Below are 21,704 nucleotides of genomic sequence, written 5' to 3' on the forward strand. Positions count from 1 at the left end.
ATTTATTTTTGAGACAGAGAGAGATAGAGCATGAACGGGGTGGGTCAGAGAGAGAGGGAGACACAGAATCTGAAACAGGCTCCAGGCTCTGAGCTGTCAGCACAGAGCCCGACGCGGGGCTCAAACCCACGAACTGCGAGATCGTGACCTGAGCTGAAGTCGGACACTTAGCCGACTGAGCCACCCAGGCACCCCGAGAATTTCACATTTATACTTCATCTGTAATAATCCTGTAAGGGACCTATTATTATTTTTGCTTTATTAATAAGAAATATGAGGATCAAAGAAGTCAATTAATTTTTCCAGGGTCACATAGCTGCTCAGTAAAGCAGCCAAATTATTAAATCTAATCATGAATCTACTTTTTCTAGAGAGAACAATTTTTTTTGTTCTTTGTTTTTGTTTTGGCCTTTATATCTGTTTTCAGGAAACTAAAAAATTCTGTCCTGGCCTTTAAGCAATGTTTGAGGGACTTGCATTGTTCCAGGACACTGTAACCAGTGAAAGGCACATACAGAACTCTTTATACTACAGTGTGTTTTTTTCAATGGAACATAAACTTTGTGGCTACTTTTAATCTGTATTTTAGGGAACCATTTTTTTTCTATTTATTTGCCTTCCCTAGATCTCTGTATAATTCTGCAACAGAGCATATTTCTGTCAGAAAGGCAATCATAGATTAGTTTTTTAACTAATAAACTAAAAAAATGTATCTCCAGAAAAGGCTATCATAATTTAATTTTAGGTATAATCCAGTATTCCTAAATATAGGTGATTTGAAACTGTAATAAAAAAATACATATATATATTTGAGCACCTGTTTTTGGCTAACTGATTTTTCTGGATCAAATTTATCATTGTATAATGAAGGATTTACTTCAAAAAGATTATTTTCTTTAACAATTCTTTAACTTATACAGTGTTTAGCAAAAGTAGCATCATAGAATGGGATATTTAAAAAAATTAAAAGGTTCTTGAGGTATTTCCTGGAATACTTAATAAAATTTTGATTTGAAAACTAAGCCAGTACACTGTTTAGTTAAGGGTGTTTCCCTATGTTTTCATAATTTGAGACACTGCAAGAAAAATAGAATCTTTAAGTCTGGGAAGTAAATTATTTTCTCTTGAGCCAGGTCTTATATTGGTCAAAGTGCCGTCCTCATTTTCCTAGTGATTGATAGTAAGAGGTATGCCCCAGTGTCGCCACTCTGTGTCAGATAGTAAGGGTCAAATGTACGTGGATATAGAGTCAAAAGCCTCTGTCAATGTTTTAGCAAACTTCAGAGCCTTCCTATGGGCTAATTTATCATCATGTCTAGCAGTTGTTACCAAATGTGAGAACATGATGAATGGGGATGAGAATCAGACTGAAGTGTTGGACTGGTCTGCCCCAAATCGTGAATTTGGCCAAGTTTGTCCTGAATTCCTCTCCTCTTTTCTGCATTCCCTGCTCACTGTGACTAGTCTCTCGCTTCCTCAGTGTTGACCCGGTATTCCTCCACGTCATGTCTTGCCCCGGTAAACTAGTTAAAGCTCAACTCTTCCTTGTCTCCTTCTATACAAGATGGAAAGGATCTTACATCCTTCTCTGAGCCAGAAGCTTGACACGATTTGATTCTTTAAACAAACTGCAAGCAATATTAGACGATATTGTTTCCAGGTTACACACGAGGCTCACATATATCAGGCAAAACACCCAACTCACAGCACTAGTAATTAGTGGGAACTAGTGATATGAACCTGGGTCTGTTTAATTGACAGTCATGTGCTTACTACCATGACATGCTGCTTCCCAATCTAACTTAACTATTTCATTTTTTTACTTCTTCAGAGGCCAGCAGAGTGTCTGGTAAGATCAACAAATGAACCAGCTCCAAACAAGGCGTTAATGGCTGATGTCAAGTCAGTGAGAGCATGGAGAAGGGCTACCATTTGTCTGCCAGTGTTTCTTCTTTCTGAGATCTGCTGTCTTGGCTCTTGTGTGATCAGGGCCAGTGTCCAGAGCATAAGCCTTGATCTCAGAAGGTGAGCCTGTGACTCCTCATCCAGGGAGAAATTTCATTATTAACTCTAAAAGTTCTTATTTGGTAAGCATCCTACCTGAAAGTATTTTCCTCTTTGATGATATTTGTGTTTAAAAGCAGTCTCAGGGGCGCCTGGGTGGCTCAGTCGGTTAGGCGGCCGACTTCGGCTTAGGTCATGATCTCATGGTCTGTGAGTTGGAGCCCCGGGTCGGGCTCTGTGCTGACAGCTCAGAGCCTGGAGCCTGTTTCGGATTCTGTGTCTCCCTCTCTCTGACCCTCCCCCATTCATGCTCTGTCTCTCTCTGTCTCAAAAATAAATAAACGTTAAAAAAAAATTAAAAAAAAAAATAAAAGCTGTCTCAAGTGATGTCAGTGAGGTGACAGAATAGGAGTTTCCAGCCCTCATCCCTTCACAGAAACACTTATTTCACAATCATTCTTGTACAAAAATACATTTATGAGAGCTCTAGAATCCGGATGAGAGGTTGCAACACTAGTGGAACACAGAAATGAGAAAAGATACATTACAAAAATTGTATACATTAAGCATGTACAACTTTTTCCGTGTCAGTCATACCTTGATACAGTGGTTTTAACACATAAATGCAACCATAATGTAATAAATGCAACCCAAAGTATGGAGGTGACCATCTCCATCTCATAGAGGTGACCTCCTATGCCACCTACACCATACAGAGGGCCCTTGCATTATCCTTGAAGTTCCATCAAGCCTAATTTCACTCAGCATCAGTGAATAACCGTAGGAATGTGAATGTGGCAAAGACAGTTAGTACAAACTAAATATTTTCTGTGCTTTTCTAAATCTCTTCTCTTCCCTGGATTTAGGGCTATGTGAAAATTTAGGCCAATGAACTGTGAGTAGGAGTTAAAAGTCAGTGTTCTTCCTCTGTCTCTTGTTCTCTGCTTAAGGAAAGGGAGAGGAGACCTGGATCCCTGAGTTACTGAATGAAGGGATGCTGTCCTGGAAAACTTGTCCCATTCACATCAGACTTTACCTGAGAGACAAAAGAATTGTGGTTTTGTTAAGCCACTGAAATTTTAGTGTTTATTCATTATATAGCATAGTCTATTATATTCTGAAGAACATGGAGATTTTGTGCAAAATGCCCTCCTCATTCTCAGGATATATGCTCTTTGGACTTACCTTTTAGAAACAGGCTTGTTATTTGGAGTAAACTCCTGCCCAAGCCTCTGGAATTTATTTCAGCTTTATAATGACAGTCTTTGAGAACCTTCAAACAGAGGTCAAGTTTATATGAATACTTAGATGGTTGAGTATTGAGGATATTGAGTAATGAAGAACAAAGTTAGTTGTAGTTGTAGCTTATAGGTAATAACTGTGACTGTGTTATAAATGCTGTGATTTTCCCCATCCCTCCAAATCAACCAGTAAAGGCTGATGTTTTACATAGAAGCCAACTTTGCAAACATCGCTTCCCCACATTGAAATGGCTTGGATGACAGAGCTGCTATTTAACAAGAGATGCTACGATGGTCTATATTGGGTAGTTCTGGCTTTGGCACTGGCTTCTCTTCTTAGTAATTTTCAGGGTTAAAGGAAATGCTATTTTCAGTATTATTCTTACAAAAGGAAGAATAAAAAATTAGATCACAATAAAGGAAGGTTACACCTTTGATCCCAACTCTCCCTGGGCTACTTGGCCATGAAATTCCTATGTGTTTGACAGAAGGCGGTCTGCCTTGCAGCCTCCAAACTTCATGTCATGCTCCAAGGAATATGCAAATGGCAAGGATGCCAGTTGCAGTAACCACAGTTTTTCTGGGCTGAAGATTTGGGGTAAAATGCAAACGACATATCATGTGTTTTTTTTTCTTTCTCTCACTGAAGTTCTTCCTTAATACTTTCTGAGGCTTTCTCCTCCTTTCAAACTGAAACTTTTTACCCCTAGAATTTTTTCGTTAGGCATTTTGGGCTTTGTCTATAATAGTTTTTAGCCTCATCTCCCAAGAGATTTCTTTTCTGCCATGGTAAAGGTCTGTGCAGTCTGATCAGGCTAAGCTTTTGAATTCATTGCCTTGTTTGTGTTGAAACTTATTGTACCAACAACATTTACTGTCTCTCCTTCTCTTTTTAAATTTCTTGACGTTTCGGTTATGTCCACAAGGATCCAGATAAAGCTCCTCACACATGACTGTCCTGGCTGAATTGTAGAATCCATCCTGCTCACGTTCTCCTGAACTAAGTGAATTCTCAGGTTCCATCTGTTGTGTTTTTGGAGGGAGACAACAAAAGCAAATCCTAAGCAGACATGGTAGGGTCACTTCAGGATCCAGGTTCAGGAGAAGAGCCAGAAAATGGTTTTACTGCCTTTTGGAACCACCTAAATCCTTTCTCTTTTGAAGGCTATTTAGAAATGGCACTGATATGTTTTGAAAGCAGGGAATTCACAATACCTATGAAATGTTATAAAGCTACTCAGAGGGCTGAGTGGACTTGATACATTTCTTTCAATGAGGAGAAATTATGTCACCTCTAAATGTTTACTCATTGTCCTTTACCCACACTTCTGGACTTCTGTGGGGGCGGTGCTTAGACCCCAGAGTCACTAGGATTTTACAGGGTGATTCTGAGAAGGGAGAAGTGGTAGCTTGTCTGTTGTGATTGTTTTTATGTATTGCTTCATGACAACAGACTGTCATGGATGTCATGACAGGTCATGGACTACAATGATTTATCAAACCCTGGTCAAGAATGGACTGCAGTGGAGTCACACATTAGAGGGAGGATTACATTCCAAAGGTGGTGAGTCAGTGAGAATCACAGAGAGGCAGAGTAATTCTTGGAAAGCTTTAAGGAAGATGCTCCATTGGAAACTAAGATAGAGCCAGTTTTCCTTCTGGTTTTCAAGCAGATGAGCACCAGATGAAGAGGTTGGCTTATTTGGGGTGGGGGCATGCTCTTCCAAAAATATGTATTTTTAAATACTCCAATCATACTTAGGGGAAAGCAGATTTGCCTCAAACATCTCTGGGGCATTTTCTTATTGAAGGAAAGGCAAGCAGATTGCCCTCAATTGCAGTCTCCATTGCAAACTCAATTCCCACGTTCGTATGCCTAGATTTGTGTAATTACATGGACATGTGGTGTGGCTTCAAGACAGTTCCTAGAAGAAAGGTGGCCATTCCCCAGTTTTGAGAGATAGGAAGACGTCTGGAGTCTGCCCTGCTGGATGTCAGTATTGAGGACAGCACAAGTGTTGTAAACAAGGGATTAGGAAGTATATCTTCACTGAGGAATCAAAATCCCCATCTTCTGAATGAGCCTTTGTACAGAGGCTACTGAGATGTGCAGGGGCAATGAGGTTTCTGTGGAGAAAATCTCTAGTTAACTATATTGGAGCTGAAGGTCTAAGTGGATGCGCTGTTAATAATTGCCAGTTCAGGAGACACACTCAAGGGAACATTCTCCTAAAATGTAGAGAGGTTAGGTAGGGCTATGGGTGCCCTGAAACACTAAGACTCTTGATCCTTCAGTATCAGAGTTCTGAGCATATTATGTAGAAAAGCAACAATGGCAGGGAGAAGTATCTGCATTACGGTCCTTGGCGAGGAATACTCTCTTTCTTGGAATTTTAAAAGTTGTTTGGGAAAGCTACACTGAAAGGGCCCATTATTTTGTTACTGTAAGTAACTTTGATGATTTCCAATGCAACCAGTAGAATCTCTTTCTAATACTTTTCCTGTGCCAGAGTAGTTGCAGGTGGCATCATTGAGCTGCTAAGAAGAGACATTTCTACAGGTTTCTGGGTAGAATTTGAATGAAAGAAGTTTGGTTCTCTTGTCCAGGGACATCATGCTATAATCGGGGCTGGGGGACAGGATGTCTAGTGAATCATGTCCTCCAGACTTCATCCCCTAGAAGGTATACCTGTGAAGCTGCCTCACCAGCCACATTGGTGATGCTATTTTTTTGTGAGAAGGAAAATTTGAGACAGCCTAATAGTTTTGATTCTTTGACATATCAGTGGCATGGCTGCTATGTGGCCTCTGGCTCACACTTAACTAGTAATGCCAACGAGCAAGTTTGTATGTAATAATCCCATATTTTCATTTGTATTAAATCAAACATCATCAATTTAAATGAGAAACAAAAAAATTTTACTCATGTGTTGAGAGACCCCAGATTTGGTTCTGAATCGCTTCTAAACTTAGATGAATGAAGGAGGGAGAATCATAACAATTCAGAGGTTTTTTGTTTTTGTTTTTGTTTTTCCTTTATAAAATAAGGTAGTAGAGGGTGAGGTGATAGGTGGTGGGGTTTGGCTTGCCTAAGTTCTCTTCCTGGGCTAGCATTCTGCGGGTCTTTGATGAGCAGCTCTCCTTGCATAGAATACAGACGAAATGTGTTCTGAAGCATGTTTTTTACCAAATGGCTCTTGCTGGAAGATTTCTCTGTCGATAGCTATGGTTTTATATTTTAGACTTTAGTAAATGAAAAGATCCATGTACTCCTTAATAATTCCTATGCTAATAGGTTTCTGATGAGCAGTGTGGCTCCAGAGCCAGAGTTTGTGAACAACTCAGGGCAAATAGGTCTATTAGTTGGCTGATGCCAAGTTGTAAAAGAAGGTGAGTGATAATAACTGAGTACTGACTATGTGCCAGGCATTCTACTTCCTGCTCTACCTGCCTTGTTTTGTTAATGTTCACAATAATTTTATGAGTTCAGAATTATTTTGATCTCATTTCATAGATGGTTGTAATGAGGCTTAGAGAGTAACTTGCCCAAGCTCGCAGAGCAAGTAGGTGGCCGAGGCAGGATTTGAATGCAGGTTGCTTGTTGCCGGGAAGACTTTTAAACATAGTGTGATGGTCTGTTGACTTCTTATGTTTATTGCATTAAACTGTTTTCTGCAGTGCTTTGGGAAAATTGAAAATATCTTAAGAAGCTACATGTGATAAATGTTTTAAAATTCCCATCTAAAAACAAGCATGTAACTTAACCAACCTCTAAAAAATTTATATAAACTTACCGTACAATAAAATGTTGTACCAGTTTTAAATTAAACAGATTAAAATAAACATTCAGTTTAATTCCCAGAACTGTCAGCTACTCACTGTTCTGTCAGTTAGACACTATTAGCTATTTGTGTGTTCAGGAGTTTTATTAAGTTAACTACCAGCCCCTTCGTGTTTTGAATGTTACTATGGATGCTGCTACTTTGCTCTGCTTTGAGAAATGCTGTCAGAAAGAGACAAGCACACACAGCTGAACCGATGGTTTTTCCAATGAAATGCTGTTAAATGGAAGGTCAGCTTAGTGTTAATTACTGTTGATGAAGACTCTGCCCACAGTGAAACTGCCTCTAACAGTTTCACAAGTCACCCTTTCTTGCATGTGTATTTAAAAACGCCAAAGAAAAGCCAATGTCAACAACAGTATTTTCATGTAGGCTATTTCTTCTACAGACTGTCCAGATGCCTCTAATAGCTCAACGTTTTTCACAAATGAGTGCATCCATTTCCTAAGAATGCTGAGAAGCATTTAAGGGGGCAGATCGAGAAAAAGTATAAGTGAGGCTGTGAGGGAGAATGGCAATATCCTACATTTTTCTTTTCTTTCCCTCCCAAACAGATTTTGTTTATGGGGACCTCTTCTTTGGGCAATCATGGAATTTTTCTTAATTTTCATGGTATGGCAAGATACTTACCTTTTCTTACTACAGAGGAGGGAGAGTTGGCATAAAACACATGAAGGACATTTTTGTCTTTTGGCTGCACTAGAGTGATGCTCTCTCTTCCACATATCACAAAAGCTAAACCTTACCTCCGTGGATTTCAGAATATTACTTCTGTATCAGATGAAAGAGAGAGAGCACCTCTCACCATGAACATACTTCCTTATGGATCCACGAAAAGGTGGGCTTCTAGGAAGATAAGCTTTATGTTCTCAAACTTTATAAATGTTTTCCCCAGTCCTATTCTGTCTTTCTCATTGTTTCTGCTGGCATGGGGCCTCTGCTGTCTTTTTCTGGCTGCTCCTGCAGTTTTTTTTTTTTCTCACTGCACTGGATAGTTAGCCTGTTAAATATCGTGAGAATAAGCTGCTCCCTGTCCTGGCATTGCTTTTTGAAGGAAACATTTCCTTTCCTTGTGCAAAGCCAAGGAGTTACTTCCATGGGGAGAAAGTTGGAGGACTGATTGGAAACATGCATGATTGCTGGTTTAAATTTGGCTTATTTGCAACAGACAGAGGTTGCGAGAGATAGGAGAGAGGGGTTCTCCTGGTACTGAGGTGGTTCCCACATCTGCTTCTAATTAGGAACACTGTGGAGAAAAGATTTTGAAATTAACTTAGTTGTGGAATAATAAAGTAGGCCCCTTAATATGGGGGATTATAAATGATTACCCTAGAAAATGAAGGGACAACTTTTCATTCCCTAGGTCGTTTACTTTTTCCGAGGTGGTTTGGCACCAAATAGAAACTAGAGAGGTATTTTGTACCCTCTCTATCTTCAGTGGACAATGGTGCTGTTTTACTCCCTCTTCCTGAGAGTCTAGATTCAGGCTTTTAGAGCACAAAGTGTGCAGCCAGCCAAGAGCCATTTGTTCACATGTCCCTACTCCTCTGGGATCTACAGCAGCCAGGGGCATCTTAGTGACATATACAGATTTGTGTCTGTGGGGAAGAGGCTGGTCTGCTGGTCTTACCTGCCCTGGAGCTCTCAGGTGATGCTCTAGAAATAGGCACTGGGGCACAGGTCCTCAAACACAACACCACATCACACACACACACACACACACACACACACACACACACACACCCACGGCATATTTTAAAACTTTCTTGTCTGCCTTTCTCTTATTTCAGCCCCTGACCTCTTAAAAGGTCAACATCATAATCTGAAGAAGACATCCAGCCCTCATAAGTGTTATTCTCTACATATTTTCATGTATTCATTTGTTTGTTTTTTCTTTTTTTATCCACATGTTGAATGTAAGAGCTGTAATAGCAGAGATCTTACTATCTTACACCCGCTGTGCTCCGAGCAATGTTTGGAAAATTGTAAGAACTTCACAATCAACTGTTGACTGAGTGAATCAAGGAAGCAATGGAGGAAATTCTCTGCCCATAAAGGGTAATTCTGGATTCTGCCTTGAACCCTTGAGTTCTTAACTGATGAACTCTGCATTGGGACCAAAGCCCCAGAGTTGTCATAGATGAGTCTCACCCCTCTGAGGTCAACTTGACCTACATTTTGGGATTAGGCAGGAGGAAGCCTGAGCTATGGAAATGAGAAGGCAGATGACCTTCCGGACCACTTCCCAGACCACTTCAATTACCATGATTTGGGAAGCTTTTACACTCACTGGGAATACTCTCACCAGAGTGTTCTCAGAATAGGAACAACAGTCGTCCATTTTATATGGTGTAAGTTTGCAGGCAAAGGAAACAATTAGTTCTTTAATGACCATCTAAGTCCATGATTTTTCAATTTTCCCTCATTAAAGTACCCCTAGATTATTGATTTTAGAGTTACTTTAACTTGTCTCTTTTGGTTTTAAGTGTCTGATCAGAAAATCACTGATTGCCTCAGAAAATGGGAGTTTATAGTAAAGACAGTTTTTACATCTTGTCATGAAAATTTTTATATTGTTACTTTATAATTTCTCCTTGGAAGGTCACCTCTTCATGCTTCAAATGGGAGAGGAGAAGATAATGATTGAAATAATTTCTGTTGGTCATCTTGGGTCTGAAAGAGGAAGGCAGGTCATTCCAAATAAGAGAACCCATTTTAGGCCATGTCTAAGCTTGACTCTCCTAAGGTAGGGATGTGTTCAGTCTGTACTTAAACTTCTGAAATAGCCATTGAGGGAACTCTCACCACAAAGGACTGTGACTAATCACAAGCCTTGTGATGAATAACTCATTATTTTTCAATATTATCTTGAGTAAAAAAAACGTGGTGGGGGGCTTTTGAATTAATCTTCTAAAAATGTCTGTCTCAGAATTCCAAACCTTTTATTTGATAGCTAATTCCAAGAAGTCTAAGGTAGTACAAGTAAGGAAGAAAGACTTCCCTAATCTTTGGATAAAATTGTTTTAAATTTCTTGAGCTTCTTGTAATGAGTATACATCTCTAAATTAAATGAATACTTGAAATATTTTCTCCATATGCTTCAAATTTTCCAAGTATTCAGACATTCTTACCGGTCATGCTCTTTTAGCTGCAACAGGTCATAACCAGTGTCTGGATTCCTACCTGTGGACCAAGTGACCATTCAGTTACTGTCCACGTTGGGTTCCATGAGGCTGTGCCTGGAAAGCTCTAAACAGAGAATTTTCCCTCAGAAGGAGCCATGTATCTGGCAGTGATAAAAAACTTTGGCATGTTTGGGATAGAGTAGGATCAGAAACCTGGCTTGCTTAGGTCTGTCAGTTCTTTGAATGTCAACTCATTAAAGAACAACATAGACAAATTTAGCTTCCATTGAAGCTGAAAGCAGATAGTACATTGATGAATCCCATCATCATACAGATCGGAATTTCATGAACAAATAACCTGGCCAAAATCACAGAGGTAGTTAAAGGCAGAACAGAGAATTTAGAGAAATTCACTCAAGGAGTGATGAAATGATTCTGGCAGATTATCTCTAAAAGCTTTACTCCCCCACATCCTCCCTTCCTTCTATGTTCCTTGGTAAAGAACAGAGTTTAATTTCCAAACAAATATATTAAAATCAAAATTAAAAAATCAAGTCTGAGGGCAATAAATGATTCAATGTTCTGGTAGGTTTTAAAGTGTTTACCTCATCTAGCTTGTGAAATAGAAATAACTTTACCCAAATTTTGGTGATATTATTGACATTGTTTAGGCTGTTTGACTTTTCTTTATGGAAATTGATAATATACTTCTGACTACATCAATGGAAAAAAAGTGCATAAGTGTGTAGAAAATATTAATGTTAGTATTGCACCTAAAACTCTCATTTATTGAGAAAGAAACCCAAATTGGTAAAAAGAAACAATTTATAGAACAAGGAAGAACATTTATGGACTTCAAGTACATAAAACAAATATGCTGGGCCAACAATATATTTATCTAATAGTGTTCCTAAGGAGATGTACTATGATGATTACTTAGTATATTAACTTTTGTGTTCATAAATTGTGCTTTTTGAATGTATAAATTGTCCAGAAAGGGATATTACAAAACTAAACTTCATTCCAGACCTTCTAATGAATACTAATTCTTATTTAGAAGAGCTGAACTTAAAGGTTTACATAGTTTTGAATATTTTGGCTTTAAAAACATTTATTTCTGTCAGAGGTCTCAACATGCTTTGCCACAAATAGGTGAGCACAAATATTATCCATGGACTATATTTTGCTGATGGGCATTGGAATGTCAGGACTAATAGGGAATGGATAGGGTGGTTTCACTAAAAACTAATTCTTAGACTAATAATGTCTGCCTTAGGCAAGAGACCACACTCTACTGTTTCCATTTATTTTTTGTTTAATTCTTTAGGAGTTTAATATAGAAAAGTGAGAAATAAAATAGGGTAATGACCGTTTATCACTTGGATATAAATATGTTAAAGGGAAAAGAGCCCTTTATGTTCTTTGACCATATGACATGTTAAAAAGCAGGAAGAACGGTGCCCTTATAGATTGGTGTTAGGACCTGTATGATTTGTTTCTCTCCAGTTTACGATCAACTTAGTCTCTGCTGGTTTGGGTAAAGCTCTGGAAGACAACATGGCCAACTCAGTCACTTTTGTCCTGCTTGGGGATTGCTGACTTTTCATCTTTAGTCAGTCTTTTAGGAAAATTTAGCTTGGTTGGATTTGTTTTGGCAGGTTAGCATGATATAAGTGTATTTAAAAAAAAAAATCACAAGCAATTTAATTACAAGAAATGGAAGATAATTCCCTAAAGGCTGCTGCTGTTATAGAGGTAGTCATAACAGCTTTTTTTCACATTTTCAATTTTGTACCATTTCAAGCAGTCCAAAGAAGAAAGAATGAGAGGGCCTGCTGAGTGTACTGCCAGTGAGCTAGACACGGAGACAAAGAGTGTCAGGGACATGTCAGCTCTCCTGGGGAAATCCAGGCTGTTTTTTAAAAAAAAAAAAGTGAGCTTGAGAAACCTTGGTGAAACACTTGAGACAAAATCTTATCAATATTAAAGGACATTTTGAAATTCATTGGAGATATTTGTTTTACCCTGTTTCAAAAGACGTTATTGGTTTGGTTGTATTTTACGTGTAGAGTCAGTAAGACCTCTTTCATCCTCCCCTCCCCTGCCTCCTCCAAAAAACCCTCAGGACTGCCTACACATCAAATCACTACAGGACATAGCTACAGAATCTCAAAAAGAATAAAAGCACTACTATTGAATCATGCTGTAAGGTATATCACACCCTTCTCCACCCCCCCCACCCCCAGCTAACACATGCTCTTAACAAAGCATTCAGGGTCCTTTCTCAAACCATCTTTAGGACAAAGGGAAATAACATAACAGGTGATACTCCAAGAGCAGGTGTGGTTGCCAAAGAATTACTACTTCCTTCACTTTGTGGCTCTGTTGAGTCATTCGAAAGTACAAGTGAACAATAAAAGCCAGATAACTTTGTTCTATAGGAAATGACTCGTAAGTTTCTAATATGGTTAATAGGATGAAGGCTTTTGTAGACAAACGTCACTTATTTGTTCATTTATTCAAAAATATTACTAAGCACCAGTTTGTGCTAGCCATTATGATAAGTGGTACAATGGTGAGCAAAGCAATAGTAAGCTCTGTCTCACCCTCCCTCCCTTCAATTCTTTACCTACATGTATTATACTAAGTCCTATGCAAGCCACTCTATCTGTAATTACTCCCTCACACACATGCTTCTTACAACCCTTTTCTGCTTTTATTATCCTTGATACTTATTACTGTCTAATGTATGATATATATTATTTATTGCCTGTCTCTCCCACTATAATGTGGGGAAGTTTAAAGCCAGAAATTTCTTTTTTATGTGTTCATAGCTATATATACCTAGCACTTGACATAGCGCCTAGATTTGTGCTGACAATATGGAGCCTGCTTGGGATTCTCTCTTTCCCCGCTCTCTCTGCCCCTACCCTGCTCATCTGCGTGTGCTCTCTCTCTCTCTCTCTCTCTCAAAATGAATAAATAAACTTAAAAAATTATTTAAAAAACCACAGTGCCTAGAAATAGGCACTCAATAAATATTTGTTTAAGTAATCAACCAATTAATGAACAAAGCGAGGACATACCCACAGAATGGCCCTAGAGACCCCCTTCTGTTTTTCATTTATATCCATTCATCAGCACTTATTGCATTTGGTTTTTTAACTTCTTAGCCATTTAAGTGTTTGTTCTCTAAAAATGTCAGGAGTGAGTGTGTGAAAACTTGATGAAAACACAGTTAATTATATCTGTAATATTCCTCTGATCTCTACATCAAAAATACCTAGCAATAAAGGAGATCAGATTTGCCTGGAAAAAAGACTTGTTCTTGGTAAATTGATAACCATATGCTTGCAAAAGGGCTCAAAATTATCTGCTAACATTCATTAACTGGGTTGATAAAACTTAGTTTGTTGGGTTATCATTAAAAGTACGTGAGATAAAATAGTGAAAAACCTCGGAATCTGTATATTGTCTTTGGCTTATGGTAGAAGTAATGAAATTAATGTTTTATAATTTGATTAAGGATCAACACCCAAATCTCTGTTTTACAATGCCTACCACCAGAGGTCAGGGAGATGCAGAAGAATCATCAAAGGAGACTGTCTCTCAGCAGAGAGCTAGAAAAAACCAGGTCACAGTAGTATCCAAGACTAAGGGATAAACTCTGTTAGTCAGTTGATAGGTCAATGAAAATAGTGCATTAACAAGGTGGAGATTATGCATGATTTTCATAAAAGCAACTTCCGTGGAAGAGTGAGGGGAAAAGTTCATTATATTATAATAGATTTAAGATGTAATGTGAACAAATAAGTTGAGAACAACAGGTATAAATAATGCTTTCACAGACTTTTGCTATAAAGGAAAGGAGAGAAATGGGGTATGAGGTCCCAAGAGGTTTTTTGTATGCGTGTGTGTGTGTGTGTGTGTGTGTGTGTGTGTGTGTGTTTAATGATGCCCAGAATAATAGCCTCTTGATCTGTTGTGGGAATTATTCAGTAGAAAAGAAAGTAATTACTGATGTGATTTATATAAAGGCTAATTTGGGTGTCTAATGGGCATCTAGTGATAATTAGCCATGACCGAAACAGAAGTGTCAATGTTTTTGTCCATGCTTTGGAGGACGACATTAATAAATATTACAAATTTGATACAGATGATTGATATGCTAAGTAATTAAATTATAATTTAAAGTGTCTTTCACATGACAAAAATGTAATAGACTGTACCTTCAGTGAAACAATAAACTTAAAATTTTACTTTATGGAGGGAGATGTCAAGACAACCAGGGCAGTAGGGAAAGTGTTACCTCTGATGATTCATATCTAATGGCTTACCTCACCTGAGTTTAAAGTTTAAAGCCAGATAATACGTGCTATCAGAAAAAAAAAAAACTCCATTCTGAGGAACTATATTAACATAACCACAAATTAGTAGAACCTCCAGGCACCAGTCAGAAGGAAATGAACATTTTCTCTGGAGGAATCTGCTCTTTCCTCAACTCTCATAGAACTTCCATAGGTAAATTCTCATTGCATGAGTAATCACAATCAGAAATAACAAGCAATGTAATTACTATGAGGGAGAATCAGCAGAAATAACAAACAGCAGAACCAGACCCATAAAGCTTTGGTAGTAAAGTTGGTATTTGAACCTGAACAGTCTAACAGCAGAGCCCTGCTTCCAACCATTATGTTATACTTTTTGGTATTCTAGATACATATTTGGTATGTTTAAAGAAATGAAAGGTAGAATTTAATATGAAAAGAATAAAAAAGGAAGGAAGTGGAACCTCTAGAAGCTAACTAAATTAAAAAAAATAAGTGAATAAAATACTCATTGAAAGTGTAAATGGCAGATTAGGTATAGGGAGATTAGTAAATTGCAAAACAGAGATGAAAAAATTTCTCAGAATGTAACAGAAAAGCAAAGTGAGAGAAGACATGAAAAAAGGGTTAAAACAAAAGGGGAAAACCAAAATGTTTAATATATATCTAATTTGGAATATCAGAAAGACCTATTAAATAAGGTGAGGGAGATTAAATATGTGAAGATACAATGGCTGAGGACTTTCCAGAATTGAAAAAGGCATCAGTCAATAGCTTTAGGAATCCCCAAAAAAAGCCAAGCAAGATAAATAAAAGGAAATTTATACCCATACACATCACAGTCAAACTACAGAATATCAGAGACAAGAGAAGTTTTTAAAAAAGATTCTAAGTGGGCTGACAGCAGTCATTTTAAGTGCAACAGTAGAAGACAGAAGATGGTGGAATACTGTCTTCAAAATACTGACAGCAAATGCTCATTGTTTGTTAAAGTTATCTTTTAAGAACATATTCAGAAAAACAGAAACAGAGAGATTACACTATCGATAGAACACCACTAAAGGCATCTCTGAAGGTTGTATTTCCAGAAAGGAAATGTCATGGAAAGGGTGTCTGACATGCAAAATGAATGGGGAGAACAGAAAACTCCATGAAACACTGACTGTTTAAATCAACAATAATAATGCCTAATGGGGCGCCTGGGTGGCTCAGTCCGTTGGGTGTCTGACTTTGGCTCAGGTCATGATCTCACAGTTCATGAGTTCGAGCCCTGCGTCGGGCTCTGTGCTGACAGCTCAGAGCCTGGAGCCTGCTTCAGATTCTGTGTCTCCCTCTCTCTCTGTTCTTCCCTTGCTTGCACTCTGTCTCTCTCTCTGTCAAAAATAAATAAAGGTTAAAACAAAATTTTTTTAAAATAATAATGCCTAATATGTGGGCTTAAGAAAATATAGAACTGAAATACAGATAAAAGCATGATGCTTTGAAGGGAGATAGAGTTAAAATATTCCAACTTGTGTGGGTTTTTCAAGGTGGATAACACAGACTTCATTAATTATGAAAATCAAAAATTTTTAAGTGCAGTCACTAAAAGAAAGAAGAAAATGTTTAATCAGTCACTGTATTACAGAGAAGATACTATAATTACAAAAATAAAATACTTTGTCAACTAGAATACATCCAAAGAAGAACAACCAGGATGTCCAAAGGTCTTGAAACAGTGGCATAAAAATATTTAGTTTTACTAAGAAAAGACTTTCTCATTAGGGCAGTTAATGCTCTAATAATTTCTCCAATTTGATAGTCTTCAAATATTTTAAGAATTATCATAAAGGGAAGGGATTAAGTATATTATTTATTTAATGTTAGAGGACTGAATTAGGGTTATGGATATGAGTTACAGGGAGGTAGTTTGGAGGGTTATTATAAGGGAAATACTTCTATAAATGGAATGGCTACATTTGAGACACTGAGTTCTCCTTCACTGGAGGTTATAAGATCATCTGTCAGGAAATTTTTATGTGGGTAATTCCTGCCTTGGGTCAAAAGTTGGACTAAAAGAACTAAATGAGCTCTCTGCCAACTCTAAGAGTAATAGTAGTAATTTATTTAAAATGAGCTAACCACCATAAAGGCATTAATGTATTCCATTTTTGCAACACCACCATCAGTTAAGTTTTATCTCTGTTTTGCAGTTGAAGGTACTAAAGTTCAGAGAGCTTAAGTAACTTGATGAGAATGTGTAGTTTGTATGAAGTATAACAGATTTCACTCCAAAACTGCCTTATTAGAAAGTGGAAAACTTTAGATTATGCCTCACTGAATCCCAAGAATAGGACCATCAACTTAGCTCTGATTTTGCCAAATTCTCACAGAAAAAGCCTTCTCTGCCTCATAGTATTTTTGTCGGATATCATAAGCCAAAATTGGCAAAAGCAGACAGATACACACATGTGGGCATACATGAACACACATACACACACAGGTTAAATTCCTCATATAGGCATTAATGTCTTCTTCCTTTCTGAAATCTAATGTATTATAAGCAACAAAGAAAGCCTTCTTCATCCACGCAATAAAACATTTATCAAGGTGAATTTTGAGGGTACTTTTGTTGTAGAATTAATTTTCCCCAGTACATGAAATAAACCTTTGTTAGTTTTTATATAATTGTTTTCCTTTTGCACTTTATCTATAGACAGTTGCTTTTTGTATTCTTTTTTGTTTTTGATCCATTCAGGGATTTTTAATGAGGTTTGGTGGTGTTGGGTATTCTTGTACCGATTCTGATAGTAAATTTTAATTTTGAATTGTGTACTAATAGTAGAGGCATAGCTACAGATTCGCTACACTAGTACTGAATGAGAAGTTTAATTTGAAAAATTCCTCTCAAAAAATAAGCTGGCGTGTAGTGACATTTAAGAGGGAAATTGGGTAGAACATAAATGGATAGAAATTATTTTAGACAAAATAGAATAAAAATTGAGCATATCTCAAAACTGAATTTGCACTAACCTAAAACTCTACTAACTGCTGAGTATTGAAAATATCCATTATGGTCCTGAACTAGGATACACAGAAGGATATGTTCTGTTATCCTGATTAGAGATGCACTATTTCCAGGGTATTTTCCACAGATAGTTGAGCTAGACAAATCTTTCCTGGAAGCAGATTTTCTAGCTAGCCAGATTCGATGGCATTTGGTTGGATTAGATGGACTCAAAGTAAATATTCCAAATCTAAATCCTTCTCTGAACTGGCTGGTAAACCTGTTGGGATCATAGGTCATTGGTAAAAAATGTCTTTGTTTGAATGCATAGGTTTGCTAAAGCTTCTACTAGCTGTCTGTGGGCTAGGAAAAGGCATGGAAGAATCTGGCCCCAAAGGAAACTGAAAATGTGGAGTAGCAGTGTTGGGACCTTGCCATCTAAAGTTCTTCATGTGGAATGTGGGTCCACTGTGCCCTTCAGTTTCATAGAGGTTGAATTTCAAATTCCACAATTGACCGCTAGGTATAACATTTTCACTTTTCTCTTTAATCACCAATAGACCAAAATTAGTCTTACTGTTGAATTTTAGAATTCTACATTTCCCTGTAAGTACAGATATTATTGTGAGGAAAATAGGTATGGTTGCAGGGCTGCTTGTCACCTCTTCTCACTTGTTGAAGTAGGAAGGTGGAGTAGGAGGGAAGGGTAATCTTGTTGAGAATCACAGTTCACTGTGGCCTGCCCAGTTGTACAAGGGATTTCCTACTCATGTGCATGTGCACATGTGTGTCCGTGTGTGTGTGTGTGTGTGTGTGTGTGTGTGTGTGTGTGTAGGTGCGTGTGTTAGGGGCATTGATTTGCCACTCTCTTCTGAAGAGATATTGACGTAATCATGCTGAGCCTGTGCTTGATATTAGTTCCCTGAAGAGGTGTCCTGAAAGTGGCTTAGGTCCATTTGACTTACTCTAGTGGACCTATTGTTTTCAACTGGCAGCACTCCTTTCTTGGAAGAGGTATATTTTTCTTGCTTTGTGCAGTTGTGGAGGTGAAGCTAGGCTAAATTAAAGGAAGTTAAAACTGAATTATACCTCTCTCATTATATTCAGGTGGGCAGGGGAAGCTGATGCTAAGTTAGAAAATTTGGGGACTACATCTATCAGCAATCACCTTGCCTTCCCAAAGGAGAGAACCCACATGCAGAACAAAATTAAGCAAAGAGAACTGGATTTGAGATACCAAGAAATCTCTGTGTACAGTTTTGCCTAAATCCAGTTCTACTTGAGATCCCAGTTATATGAGCTGATAAATATTTTTGCCTAAGCTTGGTTTTACTTGCATTTTGTCGCTTGCAACAAAAAATGTGCTAACTGCCCCCAACCTCCCAAGATTTAGAGTAAGACAGAAACTGAGGTAATTATTTCATTTGAATGCTTGTGATGGCCGGAAATTATATTCATCCAGAGCTCTAAAATTGGCCCCACCAAACTGTCACTTAGCATTTTCAAGAAACCTCATCTTTGCATTCTTCACAGCAGATGGCAACTGACCTGAAGCTTTGCGAAACAGCAGATGCCCAGATATCCTCAAAGGTGCTGTCCTTGATAGCCCCTCAAAACGAACGCATGAACATCATATATTAATGAGGGTTATTGTTTGCCTTTGGCTGTTTTCCAGTCATTTTGCTTGAATGGGACATTTATTTACTTTTTCTTGACCTATTATTTCATGGCTCCTATGTATGATCAGATATTATACTTTATATATTGGTGAGTTTTTCCTGAATGCATTAATGCTTTTTCTGTAAAACTTTCCACCAGTCTACTTCTCCCACCCATTAGTTAGGATTTCTTAAGGAAAGATGCCCTTTAAATTTTCTATATTCTTAGAATATTATAAACATGGAATGCTAAGTTAAACTTGACATTCTTCCCCTTAGCTCACTGAGCTGTGCCCTTTTTATTACGGGTACATAAGTATGTCCTGTTATCTTTAATTGAATCTTCTGAGTTTTGTTTATGATTTAACCCTATTCCACGTTTGGAATTTTCACAAGATGAGTCCCATAGTTATCTTTACTAGATACGTGTTTATGCCCATGTTCATTCTCACCAACTTCTCTGCCAACATGGCAGGTTTTCATTTTGAGTACCATAAAAATGCATTTGTTTTAGTGGACAGAATTATAGAATTATTGTATGTTAATGATACTGTTTCCTTTGTTCAGTGTCCAGGCCATTGCTCTAATTTTCCAGTCCAGTCATGGCTAGACAAATTAAAATGTTTTAAGCAATATTTAGGATGGCTTGACTCCACTATGCAAAAAACATCCTGGTAATATCATAAATCCTTGTAATTCTGGAGATTTTTCTCAATGTGTAAATACAGAAGTATGGGATAAATTTTGCTTTGGGTGGTTTTGGAGGGGTGGCCATGCAAGAAATTGTTTTCAAAACAATCACTCCTACCATCTGTGCACCAGAAAACAGATTCATAGAGCTGATAGCAACACTTGGAGATAGCTAGCAGAAAAGAGCTCAGGAAACTACTGAGATCACCTACTCTTTGTGAGAAAATAATTGGGAAAAATTGCTTTATAGAACTGACTTTGCCTGGTGGAGGATATCTTAAGTTCCTGGGGATAGAAGTTATAACGTGATTTACTGGCAAAGTACTATCTTCCCTTCTGTTTTTAATGAAAGTTTCATATCTACACTATTAAGGGATTCTATAAAAGGTCCAACATGTTAAAAGAATACAGAAAAAAGATGAGTAAAGAGCATGGAAATGTTGAATTTCCAAAGATACACTGCTTTTCTTAGGCAAAAAATATCTGCCTAATTTCAAATCCTCTCCAGGGGCTAAGGAAAGCTTTAAATATCCATTCAAAATTCTTCACAGCCAGACATGTCTTTTAAAGGAATTAGGTTACATTAGTTGATGTAATGAACTCAGATAGTTTGGGTGATTCAAATCCCAAAGACAGCAGTACACCTGTGCAGCATACACATTTCTTCTCTGTGCGAAGGCGCCAGTGGTTTCGATTTGGGGTGTGTTTTGAGGGGGTTGAGGGAATGGGGGCAAGAGAATGAGCTGGTGAAAGGTAATATAGAGGAGAATCATTTGCTAAAAATCAGGAAATGCTACCTGATTTCCTTTTAAATCATTCTTTGAAAAAGAATTATCAGTTTGGAATCTGTTAGTGGTCACATATATTAAAATAGAACATCTCTTGTTTCGCTAGCTCAGTTATTCTTTACTCCCCTTTGAGCATCTGACAAGCAGTGTAGAGCTGGAGGGAGATGAATCTTTTAGGCAATCAGTGAACTGGAGAATGTACCATTTATTCACCCCCTTGCAGGAAGGAGCCCTAGAATCTGCTTTCAGAGCAAATCCAAATTATTTTATATTTCAATTCCATCTAACATAGAATCTTTAAGCCATAAAGATATAGTCGTGCTTAAATACTTCCATCTTCAGATGGCATTGCACCTGACCCAGTACATAGTTTTCTAATTGTTTTTTTATTGATAAAGAAATTTTTAAAATTTTATTAAGTTTTTAAGTTTTAATTCCAGTATAGTTAGCATAGTGTTACATTAGTTTCAGGTGTACGATATAGTGATTCAACGATTTTATACATTACTCGGTGCTCATCATGATAAATGTACTCTTAATCCCCTTCACCTATTTTACCCATCCCCCCACCCACCTCCTCTCTGGTAGCCATCAGGTTGTTCTCTGTAGTTAGGAGTCTGTTTCTCAGTCTCTCTCTCTCTCCTTCCTTTGTTCATTTGTTTTGTTTCTTAAATTCCACATATGAATGAAATCATAGGGTATTTGTCTTTCTCTGACTGACTTATAGCATTATACTCTAAGCTCCATCCACATCACTGCAAATAACATAGTTTTCTAATTCTTAAAGATATTCAGAGCAACAGATCATACCCTTTTGCATGATAATTACTAAAGCGTCATCTCCACAATAACTCACTCTCTTTCTTGACCAGATTCTTACTTACTACTTACTCTTAGTATCACATTAGCAACTGTGGAAAATAATCATTGCTGTCTTTCTAGATTAAATTCTTTTTTCTATTTCAAAACAATATTTCTTCCTGTGGTGAGAAGAGTTATAACAAGAGATGGAATATAATGTGCTCAGTTAATTAAGAACATG

General features: G+C 37.6%; 1 long non-coding RNA gene across 1 annotated transcript in view; it reads left to right on the forward strand.

The window, feature by feature from the left end:
• The window catches only part of LOC128316057 (uncharacterized), a 289,792-nt gene that overhangs the window by 135,659 nt on the left and 132,429 nt on the right, over window positions 1–21,704 (forward strand). Inside the window, exon 3 of the long non-coding RNA XR_008299478.1 lies at window positions 1,832–2,025. This is a non-coding gene — a long non-coding RNA (uncharacterized LOC128316057). The remainder of the gene's footprint in view (window positions 1–1,831; window positions 2,026–21,704) is intronic.

The sequence above is a fragment of the Acinonyx jubatus genome, chromosome A1 (assembly GCF_027475565.1).
Source record: "Acinonyx jubatus isolate Ajub_Pintada_27869175 chromosome A1, VMU_Ajub_asm_v1.0, whole genome shotgun sequence".
NCBI classification, from domain to species: domain Eukaryota; kingdom Metazoa; phylum Chordata; class Mammalia; order Carnivora; family Felidae; genus Acinonyx; species Acinonyx jubatus.